Source organism: Scatophagus argus, chromosome 22 (genome assembly GCF_020382885.2).
Source record: "Scatophagus argus isolate fScaArg1 chromosome 22, fScaArg1.pri, whole genome shotgun sequence".
Classification (NCBI taxonomy): domain Eukaryota; kingdom Metazoa; phylum Chordata; class Actinopteri; family Scatophagidae; genus Scatophagus; species Scatophagus argus.
In genome coordinates, this window is record NC_058514.1 from 3,588,289 (window position 1) to 3,606,249 (window position 17,961).

The following is a 17,961-nucleotide window of genomic DNA, read 5'->3' on the forward strand; positions in this document are numbered from 1 at the left end:
ACACAATAATAAGGATGACAAACAGTGGCTCTGCAAGAGCATCCGAGCTGAAACCGCTGAAATTGAATACTTCAGTTTATGCACGAATGCCTCCATTACGCTGATCATATTACATCTACGCCTCCACACACACACACACACACTCCTCGCTTATCCTCCCACTCATCTCTGTGCCCCCTTTTTCTTTATCATCATTATTAGCTCTCATATGAGGACTCATACTGTCACTGGTACGGCAAACCCCAGCAGTTATCAATTACTATCCTTTTTTTTGAGATTATAAAACCGCAATGCCATAAATGAAGTTTTCAACTCTCTTTCCAATTGCAACTCCACTCCCTCCCTCTCTTTATACCAGAGTCCATTCAGCTTTGTAATTTTTTAAGTCATGAAAAGGCTAAAGAGAGCTGGGAGGTGGGGGGGATTAAACTTTTAATAAAAGGGCTTCTTTTCAGAATAGACAGGTTGGTAAAATACTAAAAAACAACATGCTTTTAGCAGTGGCTCAAGGGGTAAACATTTCAAACAAATAATAGAAAATGTTCGACTTAAGGAGGCTGTGAGTGACCGGCTGGGAAGTGTGAAGGATTTCCACTGTCTGCAGCTGTTTTGAAAGTTTTCTCCCAGTTTTAATAAGTTGACCTGCCTTCAGTTTCGCTCGCTGCACTGCGCTCAGTGCAGTTCGGTGCAGATATTTATCATCCAGCAAAAGGAAATTCTGTTTACAGACTAAAACTTGAGAAAAATAAGGTGCTTAGCTTGGCACAAAAACCACAAAAACACGCATAAAGTATCAGCATAAATACTGTGGTGATTGTTATGAACTCAAACTCACTATGAAGCTGCATGAGGAGGAGGGCAGCTGCAGGTTGAGGTGACAATTCTGTAGGTTCACCACCATGAGCAACACCTTCATTTCTTCGCAAATTTGTTTCAGGTGGCTTATTTTAGCCCGATAGATGTAGCACTGATAGATGTAGCACATTTGCAGAATATGCTGAAAAGGGCCACACAGTGTGAGGTTTTTGAGTCAGCAGCTTTGATCGTTTTAGATCACGCTGATATGTGCCTGCCCATTAATCTCCATTCCTCTCCGTGAAGAAAGCTGCGGCTGATTCACGTGTGTTTTCAGCCTGGCTGCAGAGGATGTCTTCTCACCTCCACCCCCACCACCACCTCCCCTTCCGTTCTTGTGTTTTCATTGCTGGAAATAGCTGTTCCCTTTAGATCCTGGCTGTCTAAAATACCGGACCTGTGCAGTCTGAACCCCCTGGCAGCCGCTGACAGGTTAGAAACAGACCTCCATGTCCCAGAAGCCCCCCCCCCCCCCTCGCTGATAGCATCAGCAGTCACCACCTCCCCCTCTCTCCTCTCACAGACGATCTTCTGCTTACTCTCCAAAGACGCCAATTTAGAGGTGTCTGTATAATTGAATAGGCAACGTTTATCTATATGTGAGTGTGTGTGTGTGTGTGTGTTCCTCTCCAGGAACCTGCTGAAAGCACCTTGAGTCACTTGTTCATTAAAGTATGCCGGACGAGAAAGCCTTTGCACACAGCGTGGGCATGTTTTGTCTGCCTTTTGATTAAGCCATCCTCCCTCCTTTTCTCTTTTCCATCATGTCTGCCTCCCTCTCTCTGCTCACTTTTCTCTCCACTTCTTATTCAAAGTATTTAGCTGAGAGATACTCTGAGAATTTGTACTTCTGCCCAATTGAGCGATGCCTTTGCATATCTCTGTGTATTTAATTTTGCTTGTAAACAGACTGGATTTTTTTATTTTGAGTGGAATGGCAGCTTATTAAAGAGCCCAGAAATCTTCTTGAAAGTGAGAATGTGCTCAGTGTGCTGTGGATTAAGGTAAATCACGCTGTAGCAGACAAGTCTGCTGTGAGTAATACTGTAAAAATGCTAATGTGAATATCATTTTGATTTCCACATAACCCACAGGTTATCTTGGAGATGTAGATGTTCTTAAAGCATTTCTTCAGTGCTGCACACTGACGGTGCATACATTAATGTCTTTTAGCAAGTCCCAAATGTATATAATTAGGGAGAGTCAATTAGAAAGACATTACTAACTGCACCACTTGCTCCCTGGATGATGAGGTGATAGTCCAGCCAAAAGCAGTCAATGGAACACAAGCATTCATGTTCAGTACGCTTAAATGTGACAATAAAACTGAGTTCAGTTCAATGCACATGCAGTAAGTCGAATCAGCTCAGTATGAGAAAACAGACAACGCTGGCCTTCGTGCAGTCATCCACTGCTTTAGCCTCACCTAAGGGAGTCCACAGGGACATGGTGGCAATGCTGGGGGAGGGCACCCTCAGACTACCACCTCCTCATCCTGCTGAGAGGAAGAAGGAGCTCAGGGGTTGCCATTTTGGCAGTGATGATGTTATCGCTGCACAGGAAATGGAGGCTGAGGTCCACTTGGATCATGTTTCATGGCCACCTTTTCAAAGTATTATTGCAGCACAGTCGACCTCTGTTTATTATGGTGCTCACAAAAAGCCAAGTTTCTTGTTTGGGGAAGCACAAAGTAGAAGTAACAGTCTCAAACTTTTCATAGCACCATCCAAAATGTTATAATCTCACAGTTTGTAAACATTTTTGGATTTGGGATCCCCCTGGTGGCTGCGGGACACGAAAAAGCAACGTGTTTCCCAGGTGGAAATCGACTCCAGAATCAGAATCAGATTCAGAATTCCTTTATTTATCCCCGAGGGAAATTCTTTTTGTACAGACATTGCACTTGCAGTTTTCCCGACCAAGAAGGAAGTAAAATATATAAAAGAGGATAAAAAAACAAGATAAGTATAAATCTAAAAATATAGGTATTTACATGTGTACATATATACATTGTATATATAATCCAGTGCTAATTTGAATAATAACAAGAGCAGACTGAAAGCTCTACCACAATACACAGTCCAGCCTCAGTCTGAGCACAGGACCCTGTGATGTGTACCACACACCAGAAATGGGATATTGCTCATCCTCTGGATTTAAACATGATTCCCTTCTCCGATAATGTACACCCACTGCCTACAAACACGGCAACATTTCCCCACAGAGGTTTACCACCCACTTCCCCCCAAACCAGGCGTCACACTGCGAGGCTGAGAGGGAGCACGACTACAGCTGCTGGTGGAGAGATAAAGCCTTCGGTTACCTGTAATCCCACACCAGCTTTTCACACACAGCCTCACGGTCACAGCGGCAGCATCCAACAGCACAATGCAGGACTGAGATTTACACCAGAGTACGCATACAGTAAGACTAATAAGAATTATTTTCTTCACGGAAGTCTTCCTCTGTTGCATTTTCTCCTGAAGTTTGAGCTCCTGCAGGTGGCTTCCTTTTACACAGAAGGTTTTTTGCTCCACCTTATTTCCAAGGAACAAAATCAAAACAAACTAATTTCTGCAAAAATGTCACTGATTATTACTTTGTAGGTACGCACACTGCAAGGAGTTCTGTTTATTTCACCCAGTCATGATGAGTCACGATGCCTAAATTAGGGCACAAATTTGCATTTTCACGCGTTCAGAAACGGGACTGAGTTGCAGCAGTCACTACTTTGCGTCCACGTAAATGAGGTAAATGTAAATTCCAGGAAAGTGAAGATGAATGAGAGGACTTTGACATAAAGTCAGTCTTATTATAATCAGGAAGCCTTACAAGCCAGATGTTTCTGTTAGCGACATCTGCAGGCAAAAGGAAAGTTTTGTTCTGCAGAGTGACGTCCACATGTTCTAAACACACACAGTGTAGCTTCAAGGTCAGTGGCTGGAAATTTCTTAGTGCTGAGGAGCTGTGGATGTAGGATATGTGCTGCTCTCTTCAGTCAGGACATAACATAACCTGCGTCATTTGGTAGATATTTTTATCCCAGATGCATTACAGCACAGTACCGACTAGACTGTGCCAGAGGGAGTAACAGGGAGAACGGTTTTATTCATCAGGTTTGTGCAGAATAATGTTGAAAAAAGTGAGTCAGGAGGTTGTTTTCAGTTTCATCTACAATATCTTGTTTATGGCAAATTAAAAGGCACAATAATCTACTTTCATGCATTTAATTTCATTAGTTCTTTTGAGTTTCATTATCCAGAAAGTTTTGTGACTTGAGAGAGAAGTGAGACTGTCAGAGGATTCATTAATGTTCTTCTCCCTCCTCCTCCTCCTCCTCCTCCTCCTCCACCTCCTCTCACATTGCGCCTGCAGATCTCATCTTGCATCTTGAGGAGAAGCCGTGGTGACAGTGGCGGCAACATTAGCTTGCACGGCGTGCTAAGCTGCGCTGTCACCGAGACACGCTCGATACGAGAAGTTCTGACTGTCTGACATCGACACAAGACAATAACAGAGAGAGTGTGGGCGGCTCGAGTTTACTCACTTTAGCAAAGCAAATTGTGGTGGACAGTTTTGACAGCTCTTCTCACCATTTTGAGGAGATGTAACGTCGTGTTTACAGTATTAGTGTCACACTGCGGGAATAGATACTGGAGAACACATACAGTATATGCCATACATATGTATTTACCTTGGCTAACACATTTCAACTGGAGCTTCCCTGAGCCCACACATTGTGAATCAGAGGCGCTTTTTATGTGTGTTTCTTTATGCCTTCTTGAAATAGGTATTAAAGGCGCAGGTCTGCCTGGTCTCTAATGTGGAATAGCAAAGATACAGTCAGGTTTCTTTGTTTTGCTGAAGCACCACAGCCCTGCTGGTTCCCCTGCAGCCTGTGTGGCAGTGGAACAAAGCTTGACTGCACATTACGAAAGCCTCACAAAGGCAAACAGTTGTACATTTCCCTCCAGGCTGAAGCTCACCTCAGATCACAAGGCAGCGAGTGGAGAGAAATAGTTACAGTTCAGCATGTACGAGACAAGTCAAGGACCCCCCAACACACATACACACACACACACACACACAAGCGGTGCCTAAAAAAAGCCTATTGATTTTAAAATGAATAATAACAGTCAGCCCATCCATCCTTTGAGTCGCAGCATTACCTCGATATCCGTCCAATTTCAGGGATGATTGCAACCGAGAGAGTTTTGGCCTTTTAATCACTAACCTGTGTGATTTTGTAAGAGGCAATCACCAGTTTTCAACTATTTTCTCCCAAGGACACCAGTCAGTGACCCTTCAGTCTGCACCACATGTGCCCAACACATGTGAATTCCCTGTCAATTAGTATACGCACATCCGAACGTTCGATTCTCGTCTCCGATTTGAAATGTTTGGTTGATTAACATTCACTCACACACGCTGCTCCCAGGTGGATGACCCGCAGAGAGACGGGAATTTCAGGAGCACGATTCAATAAAGGTGTTTCTCTGCTGTTTTGGTTCCTGTGTACGCCCGGCAGCCTGTCTGAAACTGAAAGATAGCCGTACATATGTGAGGTGAACTCTTCTAATCTTTGGCACAAGAAACACGTCAAATGGATTTTATTTTCTCAACAAATAAGGAATAAATTCACATCTCTTTCAGTTTTTTCAATAAAAATGGCTCTGGATGTGAGCTTGAAGAGCGGAAAACAATGAATAAGTAACATAAATGAATAATTTCTGTATGTGAATGTACTTTTTTAAAATCGATTAACAAAAATCTGAAAATGCTTTGACATGTCTGAGACATTTCAAAAAAGCCCAGAAATGAACATGCACAGAAATAAAAGAACTGACTTCATTCTAGCCACAAAATATGTCACAGTTTGAGTAGAAATGAATTTGACAGCATGCGTTGGACTGTTTGACTTATTTTGCAGGTTCACACCAGTGAGACAAGGCTGTTAAGTTGCACAGCTTCAACACTAAATGGTCAAAACTGAGAATAAACCACCGGCGGTCACTCAGTTAACAGTTTCAGGCAGCATATTCACACTGTTATCTTTATCTCCCCCACACCTCCCCTTTAATCACTAAATCATTTCTTCATTTCTTTTACAGCAGTAGGTGGGTGTCTGAAATAAGATTTTAGTGCTAAATGATGATTAGAATGTCCCAGTCCCACTTCACTTCTCTAAATGAACTGAAAAAAGCAGCTTATCTCTGATGATTCAACCGCGGAAAATAATCACACCTATTCAGTAAAGTCTATTTTTCTTCTTAATGTGGGGCAGAAATTGGAAGCAGGAGACTTTGTTTTGACGGTGCTATTGGTTTCTTTTGATTTAACTGTCAGTAGAGGGCTCTCATGATCTATCCACAATGGCCCTGACCCTTTCATCTGCACTCTGTTGCATTAACTGTATTTAATGGCTCCCACCATCAACATCCTTTCACGGCAATATTGAACAGAGCTTTTCTCCCCCACTCGCTGTGTTTTTCTGTCACAAACAATGGGGCAGATGGCTTTAACGTTTACCTCACTTCACTGTCAAACATTGTCTCTTTACGTCCTGCTGCTCGATGTCCCATTGATTCCCTCATGTTTAGAGTGGACGAAACATTATCCATGCTCCTCACCCCTGCTGCACTCTGACCTCCAGGGAAGGTGTTCAAAAGGCTTCCCTTTTGTTTTGTTTTTAATTTCTTTTCCTTTTTGTGCATAGCATAGCTGTCATATTGAGAGGATGACCTCATCAACTACACACTGGCCTCTACTGGGTGAAATAAGTTATTGCCTGAACAGCAGGGAAACAGAGAAAGGGTAGAGGTAGTTTTGGGGGAAGAGGGGATCATTTCAAATGACTTTTCTAGATGGAAGATGTCAGCCACATTAGAGGTTCGTGTTCATGTTGATGAGCAGTTTTGGGGTATGCAGCAGTGCAGAAATGAGAAAGCCCAGTTTCTGCGCTACTCCTCGTGAACCAGCGTGTCTTCTCATCTATCCAAAACACCTTTTTGGCAGGCTTTGAATTACCTGCACTCATCCCTGCCTAAATTGTTCAAATATGTTAGAAGTTGATCAAACAGAAAGGCTTTCGGAGCACACGCCAGACAGAGCTTCCCCTGGGGGCTGTTGGGGATCAGACATGAAAACTGGGTAAGAACAAAGGCTTGTCGGGGCTGTTAAAGACGCTTGGACCATCAAAATTCATTCGGTGAAACAGCCATGAAATACTCTCAAACATGTCAAAGCTCCACTTCTGTCTCTCAGAAAATATGGTGCCAAAACAGAGAAATACGTGTATATGAGACATAAAACCTTTACTTCACTCTTTATCTTCCCCAAACCTAAACCAATAAATATATTCTCTGCAAGTCATGTTTTATCAATGAATACTTCACAAACACTAAGATACAACAGTCATTTTAACTGATTTATGTATTTTTTTGATTCACTGTAACTAACACTTTTCATTTTAATAATCTGCCAGATGATCACACGTAAGTTTAACTCGGCTGCTTGTCGTAACCAACCAACACTGAATTATTTCCACACTCTGCAGCTGCCCTCTTTTTTGTTTAGCTTAGTAGTTTGTTTGTTTGCTTTTTTCTTTTCTTTCTAATTTTCTTTTCTTTTCTTTAGAGCCTGTTACTTTAGTTTGCTCCCACTTTAAATCAGCTTTGTTTCATCAGCGAAGCTAGCGACTAGCTGGTGAACACAGTGGAGTATTTTAGCAGGAGTTGAAGGGGAACCAACACAGAGCTAAGAGAGAGAGAGTGAATATTGGACATACAGTACTTTTGTCAGGTCACCAGACACCTTAAATTTATATAAACTAATATTTTGGCCCGTGAGAGGGCATTTATTTTGTATTATTCTTTTCTTCTTTTATAAGAAATACAGAGACCGGTTATCAATTATTAATTTCAATGGCAATAACAAAAGATGAGTTGTGAAGAGCTACAAAAGAATGTGGCATAAAGAAGATGGGTTACAACTCATTATTGGGACAATGTCTTTCATGTCTTTCAATATTTTGTACATTTGTACGGTTGGTATATAATTATGTGTTCATCTTGCTTCCATGTAGAAAATGTGGAGAAAATGTTGTGGTGAAACCCTTCTGAGACAAAGAAAGACTGGTATTTTTAACTTGTTTACTCCAGTTTGCAATGATAGTGTCACTCAGCTCCTACTCTGTCGGGCTCTGTGCGACCCTCAATGAATCAAACATCGCTCGCGACGCACTATATTCCAGGAACCAGTGACAGTCTTATTTCCAGCCATCGAGGAAGCAGGGAGAAACTTATTTACTGAGAACGGTGGACAGAGGAAGATTGGACATCCCAGATCTGTCAGGGACGCGACTTTTGGCCGAAGCAAATCCTTCATTTTTATTGCATTGTCTTTGGGGCCATTTGGCACAAGGAGATGGAATTGGGAGGCTAACATGGCGCATTGCCTTCATCTAGAACTGTCTTCTGCTGCCAAGCTTCCTGGACAGAGATAAAGTCCAGTCTATAACCTGTGGAGTCTGGAAAGACTCGAACAATTCTTCAAATATTGTGGCCTCGCTATCCAGAGCAAACTGCTGATCTGAGACTAACACTCATTAGACCAATGGCCATCACAACTTTATAAAAAACTTGCAGCAAACAATTTAAGCAATCAGCTTTAAAACATCTCTGATACCAGCTGGCTGAAAGTTAATTGAACACCTGTTTTCCCAAAGAGTCCTCACAAATCATGCCTTAACACCCAACTTAATAAACATGTAAATAACTTTCTATGAGATGCCCTTGACTTGAAAAGAGAATCACAGAAAAAAAAGGTAGTAATTGGCATGTAATTGGCATCCAGGTCCCAGGAGGAAACCAAGATAGTGTGTATGTGTGTCTCTTTGCATGTGTGTGTGCATTTGAGAGAAAGTTGGAGTTTTAAGTGGAAAGCAGTCACCGAGGAGGGCACGAGCAACACCACAGAGATCCGCCGCCTGAGGTCCTCTGACGTCAGCTGGAGAGGCTGATGGGAATTCAATACACAGCATCCACACTGCCTAATTTATTGCTCGGTAAAATGGGCTGCAGCTTGTTTGTCCGCAGTTCCATTGATGGCCCAGCGAGCTTCACTGAAGTTCAGCACAGATTCTGCAGCTCAAGAGGTCTGTTAAGCTGCAGAGACGGGTGCAGAATAACAGAATACCCTCTACAAAGCAACCATGAATTCGAAATACACTATAAGGCCAGTTCACTGCCTGCTGCAGGGAAGTTATAAAACAGGACACTGAGCAATCCAATATTCCAATAAGCCACGTTCACTCGAGTGTTGAAACATCTGTTTTCGCTGTAAAGGTAGCAACTGTATGATAAGAAGGAACAAGAATGGTCCCGATTTTCGCTCCTTTCAAAATGTGGCCCATTTTCCCAGCAAACTGATTTAGTCTTGTTTCTCTCGCACACAACCCAGCATTTGCTGATGTCCACCTCGCAAATCCATCCTATTCACCATCACCCTGCCTCTGCAGTAAACTATTTCCATCCATCAGGAACGCAACCCACCAGATTTTCTGTGGCCGCTGCTGCTGTCATTGTCTACATTCATCTGCACAAAACACTATTTGCTCCAGCTTCATTTATCAAACAGTGAATGTGGTGATACTATATGTGGCACAATTTACAAATAAATAAGGGAGTCCATTTTGCTGCATGGACACATCCACTGATTCCCATTTACAACGGAAAAACACAACTCAGACCTGCCGTGCGAACGCCCGTAGTCCCTTGATGACACGGGCTGTGCTCAGCTGTGGGGTGGGTGTAGGGTTAAGGGGGAGACAGAGGGAGGAGGGTGTAGGGTTGTGGGTGCGGGAGCAGCTCCTGCCCACAGTCACAGCCCGGGGCTTTAAACATGACCTTCGAACTTGCCACTGAGCATTAAAGCAGCCAGAGGAGACACTGAGTCCTCATGTACGAACACTGCAGAGTTTGGAGGGGCGTCTGCCTCCGCTGACACCCTCTTTTACTTTAATGTGTGTCACAGAAGACACTGCAGTCAAGGTAGCTTCACTCTGTGTACGAAAAGTTTGCGGGTGCACCAAGCTGACATACAGTTGATGCGATAACTCGAGTGGAGAGCTGGTTGTCTGTGCACCGTGTACACAGTCAAAGAGAGAAGAAGTACAATTTTCTATTCTAAAAAGTAGAAATTGAGTATTTCTGGCACTTTGGTAATTAGTTAGTCAAGTTTTTGACAAATCATACGTCATGAAAATGGTGGGCAAATTAAAGATAAAACCTGAATAAATTAGCAAATTAATGTACACCATAAATTATTGAGGATAATGTGATTAAGTTTACAAAAAGTCAGTTTATTTCAGTTGTGATCCTCTAGCCCTTTACAGGGCAGCAGTCGGGAAAAAATACCTGATTTTAGATGAGATATTTTGAATTTGAATTAATGAGCCCTCGTGAGAGCAGCTGTGTGCCTTTTGATCGACCACAAAGGTACAAAGTCGTACTTTAGAGTGTGCCAGTTCAACCTCAGTTAGAGGTGACCAGGTTATGAAAGTCAGAGCAGCACTCTGATTGGGGAACCTGGGTGGTACAGAGACTGGGGGTTCAGGTCCTGGGAGGAGGGCTTGACCGCAGTTGGCAGTCTTGGTGGGTGGGAAGTTGGTGAGGGATCATGTCTTATTGTAGCACCAAAGGCTGCAGTGTAAGGGGAATAGGCCATTCGAATTAAGACAGCGCTCTGATTTTCTCTATATTCCCTGCTGCTTATGTTGTAAGGTCACTCGGGTTCAAAATCTGACTTGCAAGAAAAAGTGTTTTAATTCGCTTGTTCAGGGCACCCCAGGGGCAAGCTTTTGTGCTCTGAAACTGTGTAATGTTCCTGTACATTTTTTTTTTTTTTTTTTTGGAGAGCACAGAGGTTAGCTGGTATCTGACGGCGTCTCTCAGCACATCTCCAGCTACTTGTTTTTGTGCCTAAAAATTTTTTCTTTTTCCCCCCCAAAAGTCTTAATGCTTAGCTGAGGCGGAAAACCGAGAAAGAGACTATGTAATGAAGCCTGGAGCTTTTTACTGCATTAATGTCATGCTGCCACTTACTGTTATATGCCTCTGCTTCACCACAAAGTCCAAAAGGAGCATGTTGTTTGGGAGTATAAGGAGCTGCAACATCTATGGTTCAAGTCGGGGGGGGGGGGGCTAAAGTTAATTGGGTCTTGTGAAAATTTTCACATTAACAGTTCATGTGTGCTACATTTTGCAGGTATGTGCTAGGAATGGATCGATTATGGGGTCCAATATTCAGCATTCTTCCAAAATCTTCAGTCATTCCGTCTCTGGTATCGGGGTTTTGTTTTATCTGTTTTATTTTTTAACTTGATTTGCAGATGAAATGAATTCATTTAAAAATCTGGCTCTGATGCTGCCAATTCTGTCACCATTCTGTAATCTCACTCTCACTCTCAATGCCCCACCCACAGTACACAGAACATCTGTATGGTTACTCTTCATGTGTAATAGCCTATCAACACTTAATAATCCAAACCTGGACTACTAATACCACGATTCGGTATCGACCCTGAAAAAAGACATAGCGGTCGATTTTAACACGACTTGATCCTCAAGTCTCAACGGTTCAGGTTTTTGTGCCAGCTGAGCGCATCTGCCTCCTGGGATAAACTGTTGAGAGGGTGGTAGGCACGTGAAAGGCAGGCATCTCAAGGGCAGAAAGGACCCCCTCCCACCACCACCTCCTCCATCAGACAACGCCTCAGACTACAGAGAGCATCAAGCTTAAATGCTTGGAGGACTAAACACTGGGAATTCACATTGTGGTTTTGTCTTCCCTCTGCCAGAACTCTGCCTTGTACTGCAGTGTCCTCGTCATGTCCCGAACAGCATGTGGACTGTTGCTTTACTAGCCCCGCTAACATCACTAAACTCCAGTGGAGACAGAGGGCAAAGCCGCAGCCTTGGCCTGGTGTTTGTGGTCAGCTGGAATGTGAACTCCGGGTGAGAAAAAAGAGGGGAAGTAATAATGAGGCATCCCCCCTCTGCTGGTTGTTTGTTTGGACAGACCGGCTGTCTCACAGCACAAGCTGTGGATGGAATACTAATGTACATGACTAATGATTCTCTCTCGCCTCTCTCCCTTTCTCCCAATTCCTTCCTACTCGACTCTCTTCTCTCACTCCTCCTTCTCCTTTTCCTTTCATGTGAGGGTCAGGGATCCAAAATGCATGATTCAGTTACAACTGCAGGGACAGCTGTGACATGCTTGTGCATTTTAAGGTATTTAGGGCAAGTAAGTGGTGCCTGACAGAATGTTTTCTCCCCTGCGGCTTTGTCGAACACACCCCCACCATTACTGATCCTGGTTTCTAATCACTTAATGGTGGGTGGACATAAAACCATCCTTGGTGTTTGTGACCATAGAGTGGGCCTGTCTAATCCCCTGTGTATCCATCTGAGGTGTTTAACTTTCCAAATCATACTTTCTCCAGAATGCGGTGCCTTGAGGGATGAACGGAAAGACATCCGAGAGTTGCAGAAACTCTCCACTGGGCCAGATTAAAACCTGCTGAGATTCAACCAGGGATTAGACACCCCCTTTAGCATTAGGAGGCTGTATAAACTGTATAAATTTTTTTTTTAAGTATTGAAGATCTGGCCCTTTTAAGCGGCCTGGTAACCATTTTTTTGCCCTAATAAAAAAGAGCTGCATGAAGGAAAAGGCAGAGAAATCCTATCCCAAACATTCAGTTGAAGAGGGTAAAGTAAAAGAAATTGGATCATGCCATCACTGCACTTAAAATACAATTGAATTTAGCGCTAAACTCTGCAATCCCTTCTGGTCAGAGAGTTTTATCACCTCAGCGCAACATTACCATTAGCAATCCAATTAGCAGTGAGATTGGGATGGAGACACAAAGTGGCAGACAGTGTTCCACAGTGAGGCTCACGATCAATTTAGCTTTCCATTCAGCATCACTGGTCACATCAAAACAAATCCCTGTGAGTAAGAGCAGCTTGCTGCCATGCGTCTCTGACTCCCTTTTCCTCTTTTATAACCTACACAATCTTTACACCTTGCAACAATCAAAGTCTATCTGTAGAAATGATTATAATATCGCCAATAACTCCACTGGCCGGGTCGAATCCACTCCTAGCTAAGAAGCAGCCAGAGAGTGGCTCTAAATAAAACAAGATTGCATCGATTGAGACAATAAATTACAGCATTTAGGTGAAGCTTTGGCAGCACACTGGCTCTATGTTATTTAATAGTCCCCTCAGGGTTTGCCTTTGAGCCATTTAGTGAGATTCTGCCTTGGGGAGAAACTTTTCCAAGTTGATCCCATGGCTCACTTTTATTTCTGCTGCACCTCCTGTCACCAAGAGAAGGATTAATGGAAGAAGCCGATGGTCAGTTAATAATGCTGCTGCATTCATATAACGCTACCATCCAAATGTTTCCAGCAGGCTCTTTTTTGTTTCTGTGCAGCTGAGGTAGGAGGGGTTTGTCTGGCTGTCCGCCTTGAGTTTCTGGCTTCCTCTCTTTTCTTCTGGTACATGAGAGAGACACGATCATACCTCAGTTAGAGGAGTAGAAACAGTACCCACTCCCCTGTGCTTCACACTCTGAAGCCTGTGTGCACAAACTAGGCGTGAGGGAGCACCCTGAGGACTTATACTCCCTGTACGACATTTGTTAAAGATTCACCACCACTGCAGTTCTTTCCAAAGCCTTTGCTCCGTCTCGTACGCTGCAGCAACTGTTTAATCTGCTTTTGAGATACCACAACACAAGCTAATACGCTAATTTGCAAGCTCCTCATTACTTCTTTGTCTACATATGATGATAGTTGAAGCTTCCCTGATCAGTAGTTCTCTATGGTTAGTCAAATGACTATGAGAGGCTTTTGTCAGAGCTGCAGGAGACTGAATATTGTACCATTAGGTGGACATGGATGCCTTAATGTTGCTCCTCATTTGCACGATGTGTGATTAAAGCATTGCTTGCTAACACATTAGCTAGCTTTGTAAGCTGATGACGGGCCAGTGTTGTATTTACAAGCTGTTGTTTTTTGGCCTCAAGTGGTCAAAAATCAGTTAATGATGGAGCAGTTTTTGAAACAGTGTAACACAAGTGTGTATTTTTACAGCAGACAGCCACTGATTTATTTTAATTTCTTTATCATAAGAAAATCAGTTGGCAGACTTCTGTGTAATCAGCCAGTAAATATTTAATAATGGCTAGCATAGCTTGAAAATGTATTAGTTAGGATATACAGTGAGCTGTACCCATTGGTTGGTCCTTTAAATCTTAAAGTGCCACAGACTGACACTGAAATACAATCAGACACGTCCAATTAAAAGTTGAATCCAGTCTCAGATTACTGATTTTACTTCCTCAGTAGGTACAGAACTCATGTTCCAGCCCCATAACCTTTGCCCATTCTTCTTTTGGCCACCTACCAGCAGGCCTGGGGACAGTTTGTGTATGTTTGTGCACACGTCTTTAAGTGTGTGTGGGTGTCTGTGTGACTGAGTGGAACACTAATGAGCAGGCTGATTACAGTGGAAAGCCCTGGGTTATCATTAGCTCTCTGAGGATCAAACGCCACATCAGGCCAGCAGCAGGGCGGAGAGATGCAGGCCACAACTAGATATTTGTTTTTCCACAGGAAAATCTGTAAGAATTTAAGGAAGGGAAGAAATGAGCACCTTTTTCAGGCTGTAAAGCTAGATGGTGGAAGTTTTATCCTGATCAAAAAGCCCTTAAGGGATTCACGACATGCCTCAACTTCTGCACAAACACAAACCCTGACTAGTGTGTATAAATTCATCCACAAAAGGCATTAGCAGCCCCATCAATGGGCTTCCTCAGACAATGGGGACCTGCACCACACAAGAGGAACATTCTCTCATCACCGGCTTAGAGGTTTTACGGACAGCTTTGTTTGTCTCACCCTTGCCTGTAATGAGATAGCTGCTCGTTGACGTCTCCATGAGAACGCCTGCATTTCCACACATGACTATTAGCAGCCTCAGGTGTCCCTTTCCTTGCAGTCCTTTCCCGTCAACTTAGCTGAATTAAAGATTAGGTGCCTTTTCAGCGGCAAGCTTGGGTACTTTTAATTGTGAGGGCCTCTTGAACTCCTGAAGAACTGTAATTAAAGGGTAATTTCACTTTAACGCAACTATTTTGTGGTCTCTGACGTTATCTTTATCGGTTATTGAATAGTTTATGATGTGCTCACACGGGAACACAAGAACTTTGTTGGAACAAAGTGCAGGAGTGAAAATACAAGTGGTCAGAAAGACTGTTAACAAGCCAATGATTTTACCAGGTTATTTAAACCACTTTTTCCACAGGTAAAACTGCAACTGAAGGCACCCAACATGCTGGTTAAGAAGAAAACTGTGTATGCACACAATAGTAGCAATTAACCAAAAAGAAAGTGAAAGTAAAGAAAAGTGTGAACAAAGGTTGTATAATGTCTTCTAGGGTACTGGATGAAATGCCGGAGTTCACCAGGCAGGGACTGTTGTTTTACGAGATGTGCAGGATGTGATGTTTTTGATTCATATTACGCACTAAATGTCAGGATGTCTCAGCTTCTGCTTCTTTGATTGTGGTCATTTGGTCATTCTCTTTTTTCAGTCTGTCACTTGTGAGTTAAAACCTGCATGATTGTCTCTTTTGGATTAACACTAACAGGAAGGGTGGATGAAACTAAAAAAAAAAACAAAAAAAAGTCATAATAGCCCAGTATCCAGCTCTGCTTTATTGAACTTTTTGCACAATGACATCTACAACTAGATGTAATGAAGGATAGTTCCTTGACAGGCCTCTCTCCTGGTATCCCTCCCCTCCTCTTTTCTTCTATTCCTCTCTTTATCCTGTCCTCCCTTTCTTTGGAGGCCCTCTGGACCCCATCAAGGCTCATTCTGTTCATCCCACATGTGAGGGGTCAGTGCATACCCCACAAGAATAAACCAGCCACTCAATGTGAGGATCTTTGTGTACGTCCTCATCCCCCTACCCTCTTTCTCCCACTCTCTCTCTCTCTCACTTACTTGTGCCCTATAGATGAGAATTGGCTCCATTCACAGTGCTTCCCTCCCCCCTGGAGCGGACTTCTCAGGGCCCTAACAGCGCAATTCTATGGCTTATTGCTTCAGCTCCTCCATGGAGAACAGTCTCGTCAAAGCATTTGTGAAGACACAGACGGAAATGAACTGGCTTTGTGTTTAGTGTTGACATATAGGCGAGATCACGTGGTGAAGTCTACGGGACAAGCGTTTAACAAGGAAAAAGGGCAAAATGTGTAAAATGTCCCTTAAAGGCCTCCAAGTGGCCATCTTGGAAGGAAAATGTCAGGGTCTATTTAGAAATGAAGCATTTTTATGAGTTTGGCCCTGCTGGCTGCCATCCAGCTTAATCCACACTGTGTTCTGACTTCCTACGGACCAAAGCTGGTTTCTCAAGCTCATCTCCACCTCATGTTTAATCTCCCCCAGCTCTTTCATTAGGACCACACCATGTGTTGATTCTAAAGAAATGAAGCGGACACCTCATTTCGAGCAAGAATGAGCCAGAGAAGGCTTTTGTTCGCAGCAGGAATGCCCATAAGACAGAGAAGAACACTGTTTGGTCTGACTCAGGGTTGCTATACCAGAGCTGGAGAAAGCCATGGCAACCCAAGCAAGAAGGTCTGCCGGACCACATAGCGCTAATACAATACGGCTGCTCGGGGGTTTGTCATTCCAGTCAGGCCTGACCCAAATTACGACATCCTGGGCAAAAGTGGCCCACTTCAACGAGCAACACATGCACAGACATACTTAATTGGGCTTGCGTAAATTTGCTGATAGCGATAATATACAAAACATATGGATGTTTGAAGTCTAATCAGTGAGGAAACGGCCCTGTTAATGATTTAACACCACAGTCCGTAGCCCATGGCTGCTGGATTATTGAGACTTTCCAATTGTTTACCCAGCGTGTCTACAAGCCACCGTTCCATCTGCGGTTATAATTCTGAGCCCTTTAAGCTTAATAGTCTTTTATGTCTTCATATGTTTATTATCTCCCATCAACAGCCTGAGGGGAAAAATCTGCTTAAAATGGGAAGAGCAACAAAGAAGCGATTAGGACCATGTCTACACAATCTTCTTGATGAAGTATGAAAACAATAAAGCGAAAAGACAAAATATCGGGAAAAATGCACAAATGCAAAACATTATTTTGATCACCAGAGAAACTTTAACTAACCGAGTTCCTTCTGCAACTTTACCCAAAGTTTTCTGAAGCTGAGATCTGAAAACGGTGCGAACACAACAGGGGCTGGTAATGGCAGCTCTGGAAATGATTTAAATCCCACCCCGAGGACACGCACATGAAGAAACACATCTCAAAAAAATGGCCACAATAGTTCACAGATTACAGCTCACCTCCAAACTTTTCTGTTTGCCTGACTGCTCAAGTGACCACCTCACCATCGCCAACACCACTCCACCACTCCACATGAAAGCCTTGCATCAGCAAGTTTGCTCACAGAAGTAAAACAAATTCCACTTACTTTATTTTGGAGGTCTGGTAGTTGTATATCAGAGCTGGAAGAAGTTTCTCTAGACTCTTTTCATCTGCACCTCTGCCCCGCTGCCCTGCCTCTCCAATGCTATTTCTCTTTGTGGGCTGAGCATACGATAACTGTGTAGGGTTTGTGTGTGTGTGTGTGTGTGTGTGTGTGCGTGTGTTACATGGGGTGAGGGGAGGGTGGTGGGTTGGGTGTTGAAAGCAGGGTTTCCTGACTCGTGATCAGGAGCTCATTACTCGCAAGGTCACTCCAGGGACGCCCTGCCTGGCACTCAGTGAGACACCAGAGAGAGAAGATGTGAGATGGACGATGAGAGTGTGAGAGAAAGAGACAGAGAGAGACAGAGAGAGAGCAGTTAAGAGGCAAAGTGCCTGGGAGATCCGTGGGGACGAGGAGAAAGTGCTGAGAGAGAGAGAAAAGAGAGGCACAAATACATATAACAGCAAGAGACGGGAGACGGTGAGAGGCAGAGACCCAAATGGCAACAGAGAGGCAGACAT

The 17,961-nt window shown here is 43.4% G+C and overlaps 1 protein-coding gene across 1 annotated transcript in view; it reads right to left on the reverse strand.

Moving 5' to 3' along the window:
• ptn (pleiotrophin) overlaps nt 1-17,601 on the reverse strand; it is a 35,987-nt gene extending 18,386 nt beyond the window's left edge. Inside the window, exon 1 of the mRNA XM_046379648.1 lies at nt 17,444-17,601. The gene's annotated coding sequence lies outside the window, so the exon portion shown is untranslated. The remainder of the gene's footprint in view (nt 1-17,443) is intronic.
• Nucleotides 17,602-17,961: the final 360 nt, after the last annotated feature.